The sequence below is a fragment of the Taudactylus pleione genome, unplaced genomic scaffold (genome assembly GCF_031769625.1).
Source record: "Taudactylus pleione unplaced genomic scaffold, aTauple2 ptg000914l, whole genome shotgun sequence".
In the NCBI taxonomy this organism is placed as follows: Eukaryota; Metazoa; Chordata; class Amphibia; order Anura; family Myobatrachidae; genus Taudactylus; species Taudactylus pleione.
In genome coordinates, this window is record NW_028285315.1 from 541,194 (window position 1) to 547,805 (window position 6,612).

Here is a 6,612-nt window from a genome sequence, read left to right on the forward strand (position 1 = left end):
AATATTAGGGATGTAGGCTTTATAGCAATTTCTAAATGGACTATGGGTGTTCTGATTTCATTGATTCCTTTAAACATGTGAGATATAATTTTTATATGCAGATATGCAAATATCCATTATTGTATCAATTTGGTCAAAGAATTTTTTGCAACACAGATTACCAAAATAGAACAAGTTAACAGGTGAATACTTATCTTTTCCAAAAGGATAACATTTACTATCCACCTAAAATCTAAAAAAACTGTAACTATATGTACATCATACACATCATTGTTTATGTTGTATTTATTTTCCTATAGGAATTACATTTAGAAATGTACATTCTTTACAACTTTGTCATCCATTTATTTCATGAATAGTTTAAATAGTGATCAAAAAGAAAACCTCGACCACGAAGGGACTCGACCCCTCAATCTTCGATTCGAAGTCAGACGCCTTATCCATTAGGCCACGCAGTCAACTATGTAGAAGATGTCGAACCTGTGGAAGGTGTGGTAATAGCAAACTCAAGTATAACATTCAAAATTTAGAAGTTTTTTCTAGAGGAATGTTTTGGAAAAACTTGCATATGAATTACAAAATGAAATCCAACAACATATTTTAATGATTTATTTTGAGTGAACATTACAAAGTATACCTTTCAGATAGCCTAGATTTTGTTAAATCCTTAATTTAGCTGAGAAATAACTTAACTTTTCTATAGCCATGCTATAAAGTTTTATGAAAAAATTAGGGATGTAGGCTTTAGAGCAATTTCTCATTGAACAATGGGTGTTCTGATTTCATTGATTCCTTCTAAACATGTGACATGTTATTTTTATATGCAGATATGCAAATATCCTTTATTGTATCAATTTGGTCAAAGAATTTTTTGCAACACAGATTACCAAAATTGAACAAGTTAACAGGTAAATACTTACATTTTCCAAAATAATTTTTAAGTTTTATGAAAATATTAGGGATGTAGGCTTTATAGCAATTTCTCATTGGACTATGGGTGTTCTGATTTCATTGATTCCTTTTAAACATGTGAGAAGTTTTTTCTAGAGGTATGTTTTGGAAAAACTTGCATATGAATTACAAAATGAAATCCAACAACATATTTTAATGATTTATTTTGAGTGAACATTACAAAGTATAACTTTCACATAGCCTAGATTTTGTTAAATCCTTAACTTAGCTGAGAAATTTCATAACTTTTCTATAGGCATACTATAAAGTTTTATGAAAAGATTAGGGATGTAGGCTTTAGAGCAATTTCTCCTTGAACTATGGGTGTTCTGATTTCATTGATTCCTTCTTAACATGTGAGATGTAGTTTTTATATGCAGATATGCAAATAACCATTATAGTATCAATTTGGTCAAAGAATTGCTTTGCAACACAGATTACCAAAATCTAACAAGTTAACAGGTAAACACTTACATTTTCCAAAAGGATTTTTAAGTTTTATGAAAATATTAGGGATGTAGGCTTTATAGCAATTTCTCATTGGACTATGGGTGTTCTGATTTCATTGATTCCGTTAAACCTGTGAGAAGTTTTTTCTAGAAGTATGTTTTGGAAAAATTTGCATATGAATTACAAAATGAAATCCAACAACATATTTTAATGATTTATTTTGAGTGAACATTACAAAGTATAACTTTCACATAGCCTAGATTTTGTTAAATCCTTAACTTAGCTGAGAGATAACTTATTTGTTCTATATGCATGCTATAAAGTTTTACGAAAAGATTAGGGATGTAGGCTTTAGAGCAATTTCTCATTGGACTATGGGTGTTCTGATTTCATTGATTCCTTTTAAACATGTGAGATATAATTTTTATATGCAGATATGCAAATGTCCTTTATTCTATCAATTTGGTCAAAGAATTTTTTGCAACACAGATTACCAAAATTGAACAAGTTAACAGGTAAATACTTATCTTTTCCAAAAGGATAACTTTTACTATCCACCTAAAATCTAAAAAACCTGTAACTACATGTACATCATACACATCATTGTTTATGTTGTATTTATTTTCCTATAGGAATTACTTTTAGAAATGTACATTCTTTACAACATTGTCATCCATTTATTTCATGAATAGTTTAAACAGTGATCGAAAAGAAAACCTCGACCCCAAAGGGACTCGAACCCTCAATTTTCTGATCCGAAGTCAGACGCCTTATCCATTAGGCCACACAGTCAACTATGTAGAAGATGTCGAACCTGTGGAAGGTGTGGTAATAGCAAACTCAAGTATAACATTCAAAATTTAGAAGTTTTTCTAGAGGAATGTTTTGGAAAAACTTTCATATGAATTACAAAATGAAATCCAACAACATATTTTAATGATTTATTTTGAGTGAACATTACAAAGTATACCTTTCAGATAGCCTAGATTTTGTTAAATCCTTAATTTAGCTGAGAAATAACTTAACTTTTCTATAGCCATGCTATAAAGTTTTATGAAAAGATTAGGGATGTAGGCTTTAGAGCATTTTCTCATTGAACAATGGGTGTTCTGACTTCATTGATTCCTTCTAAACATGTGACATGTTATTTTTATATGCAAAAATGCAAATAACCATTATAGTATCAATTTGGTCAAAGAATTGCTTTGCAACAGAGATTCCAAAATCGAACAAGTTAACAGGTAAACACTTACATTTTCCAAAAGGATTTTTAAGTTTTATGAAAATATTAGGGATGTAGGCTTTAGAGCAATTTCTCATTGGACTATGGGTGTTCTGATTTCATTGATACCTTTTAAACATGTGAGAAGTTATTTCTAGAGGTATGTTTTGGAAAAACTTGCATATGAATTACAAAATGAAATCCAACAACATATTTTAATGATTAATTTTGAGTGAACATTACAAAGTATAACTTTCACATAGCCTAGATTTTGTTAAATCCTTAACTTAGCTGAGAAATTACTTAACTTTTCTATAGGCATGCTATAAAGTTTTACGAAAAGATTAGGGATGTAGGCTTTAGAGCAATTTCTCATTGAACTATGGGTGTTCTGATTTCAGTGATTCCTTCTAAACATGAGAGATGTATTTTTTATATGCAGATATGCAAATAACCATTATAGTATAAATTTGGTCAAAGAATTGCTTTGCAACACAGATTACCAAAATCCAACAAGTTAACAGGTAAACACTTACATTTTCCAAAAGGATTTTTAAGTTTTATGAAAATATTAGGGATGTAGGCTTTATAGCAATTTCTCATTGGACTATGGGTGTTCTGATTTCATTGATTCCTTTAAACATGTGAGATATAATTTTTATATGCAGATATGCAAATATCCATTATTGTATCAATTTGGTCAAATAATTTTTTGCAACACAGATTACCAAAATAGAACAAGTTAACAGGTGAATACTTATCTTTTCCAAAAGGATAACATTTACTATCCACCTAAAATCTAAAAAAACTGTAACTATATGTACATCATACACATCATTGTTTATGTTGTATTTATTTTCCTATAGGAATTACATTTAGAAATGTACATTCTTTACAACTTTGTCATCCATTTATTTCATGAATAGTTTAAATAGTGATCAAAAAGAAAACCTCGACCCCGAAGGGACTCGAGCCCTCAATCTTCGATTCGAAGTCAGACGCCTTATCCATTAGGCCACGCAGTCAACTCTGTAGAAGATGTCGAACCTGTGGAAGGTGTGGTAATAGCAATCTCAAGTATAACATTCAAAATTTAGAAGTTTTTCTAGAGGAATGTTTTGGAAAAACTTGCATATGAATTACAAAATGAAATCCAACAACATATTTTAATGATTTATTTTGAGTGAACATTACAAAGTATACCTTTCAGATAGCCTAGATTTTGTTAAATCCTTAATTTAGCTGAGAAATAACTTAACTTTTCTATAGCCATGCTATAAAGTTTTATGAAAAAAATAGGGATGTAGGCTTTAGAGCAATTTCTCATTGAACAATGGGTGTTCTGATTTCATTGATTCCTTCTAAACATGTGACATGTTATTTTTATATGCAGATATGCAAATATCCTTTATTGTATCAATTTGGTCAAAGAATTTTTTGCAACACAGATTACCAAAATTGAACAAGTTAACAGGTAAATACTTACATTTTCCAAAAGGATTTTTAAGTTTTATGAAAATATTAGGGATGTAGGCTTTATAGCAATTTCTCATTGGACTATGGGTGTTCTGATTTCATTGATTCCGTTAAACATGTGAGAAGTTTTTTCTAGAAGTATGTTTTGGAAAAATTTGCAGATGAATTACAAAATGAAATCCAACAACATATTTTAATGATTTATTTTGAGTGAACATTACAAAGTATAACTTTCACATAGCCTAGATTTTGTTAAATCCTTAACTTAGCTGAGAGATAACTTATTTTTTCTATATGCATGCTATAAAGTTTTACGAAAAGATTAGGGATGTAGGCTTTAGAGCAATTTCTCATTGGACTATGGGTGTTCTGATTTCATTGATTCCTTTTAAACATGTGAGATATAATTTTTATATGCAGATATGCAAATGTCCTTTATTCTATCAATTTGGTCAAAGAATATTTTGCAACACAGATTACCAAAATTGAACAAGTTAACAGGTAAATACTTATCTTTTCCAAAAGGATAACTTTTACTATCCACCTAAAATCTAAAAAAACTGTAACTATATGTACATCATACACATCATTGTTTATGTTGTATTTATTTTCCTATAGGAATTACATTTAGAAATGTACATTCTTTACAACATTGTTATCCATTTATTTCATGAATAGTTTAAATAGTGATCGAAAAGAAAACCTCGACCACGAAGGGACTCGAACCCTCAATCTTCTGATCTGAAGTCAGACGCCTTACCCATTAGGCCACGCAGTCAACTATGTAGAAGATGTCGAACCTGTGGAAGGTGTGGTAATATCAAACTCAAGTATAACATTCAAAATTTAGAAGTTTTTTCTAGAGGAATGTTTTGGAAAAACTTGCATATGAATTTCAAAATGAAATCCAACAACATATTTTAATGATTTATTTTGAGTGAACATTACAAAGTATACCTTTCAGATAGCCTAGATTTTGTTAAATCCTTAATTTAGCTGAGAAATAACTTAACTTTTCTATAGCCATGCTATAAAGTTTTATGAAAAAATTAGGGATGTAGGCTTTAGAGCAATTTCTCATTGAACAATGGGTGTTCTGATTTCATTGATTCCTTCTAAACATGTGACATGTTATTTTTATATGCAGATATGCAAATATCCTTTATTGTATCAATTTGGTCAAAGAATTTTTTGCAACACAGATTACCAAAATTGAACAAGTTAACAGGTAAATACTTACATTTTCCAAAAGAATTTTTAAGTTTTATGAAAATATTAGGGATGTAGGCTTTACAGCAATTTCTCATTGGACTATGGGTGTTCTGATTTCATTGATTCCTTTTAAACATGTGAGAAGTTTTTTCTAGAGGTATGTTTTGGAAAAACTTGCATATGAATTACAAAATGAAATCCAACAACATATTTTAATGATTTATTTTGAGTGAACATTACAAAGTATAACTTTCACATAGCCTAGATTTTGTTAAATCCTTAATTTAGCTGAGAAATTTCTTAACTTTTCTATAGGCATGCTATAAAGTTTTATGAAAAGATTAGGGATGTAGGCTTTAGAGCAATTTCTCCTTGAACTATGGGTGTTCTGATTTCATTGATTCCTTCTAAACATGTGAGATGTAGTTTTTATATGCAGATATGCAAATAACCATTATAGTATCAATTTGGTCAAAGAATTGCTTTGCAACACAGATTACCAAAATCCAACAAGTTAACAGGTAAACACTTACATTTTCCAAAAGGATTTTTACGTTTTATGAAAATATTAGGGATGTAGGCTTTATAGCAATTTCTCATTGGACTATGGGTGTTCTGATTTCATTGATTCCGTTAAACCTGTGAGAAGTTTTTTCTAGAAGTATGTTTTGGAAAAATTTGCATATGAATTACAAAATGAAATCCAACAACATATTTTAATGATTTATTTTGAGTGAACATTACAAAGTATAACTTTCACATAGCCTAGATTTTGTTAAATCCTTAACTTAGCTGAGAGATAACTTATTTGTTCTATATGCATGCTATAAAGTTTTACGAAAAGATTAGGGATGTAGGCTTTAGAGCAATTTCTCATTGGACTATGGGTGTTCTGATTTCATTGATTCCTTTTAAACATGTGAGATATAATTTTTATATGCAGATATGCAAATGTCCTTTATTCTATCAATTTGGTCAAAGAATTTTTTGCAACACAGATTACCAAAATTGAACAAGTTAACAGGTAAATACTTATCTTTTCCAAAAGGATAACTTTTACTATCCACCTAAAATCTAAAAAACCTGTAACTACATGTACATCATACACATCATTGTTTATGTTGTATTTATTTTCCTATAGGAATTACTTTTAGAAATGTACATTCTTTACAACATTGTCATCCATTTATTTCATGAATAGTTTAAACAGTGATCGAAAAGAAAACCTCGACCCCAAAGGGACTCGAACCCTCAATCTTCTGATCCGAAGTCAGACGCCTTATCCATTAGGCCACACAGTC

The 6,612-nt window shown here is 29.8% G+C and overlaps 1 non-coding gene across 1 annotated transcript; it reads right to left on the bottom strand.

Annotated features, from left to right (window-relative positions):
* Nucleotides 1-6,539: 6,539 nt before the first annotated feature.
* TRNAR-UCG (transfer RNA arginine (anticodon UCG)) lies at nucleotides 6,540-6,612 on the bottom strand. Its single transcript has one exon. It is a non-coding gene; the product is annotated as a tRNA-Arg (tRNA).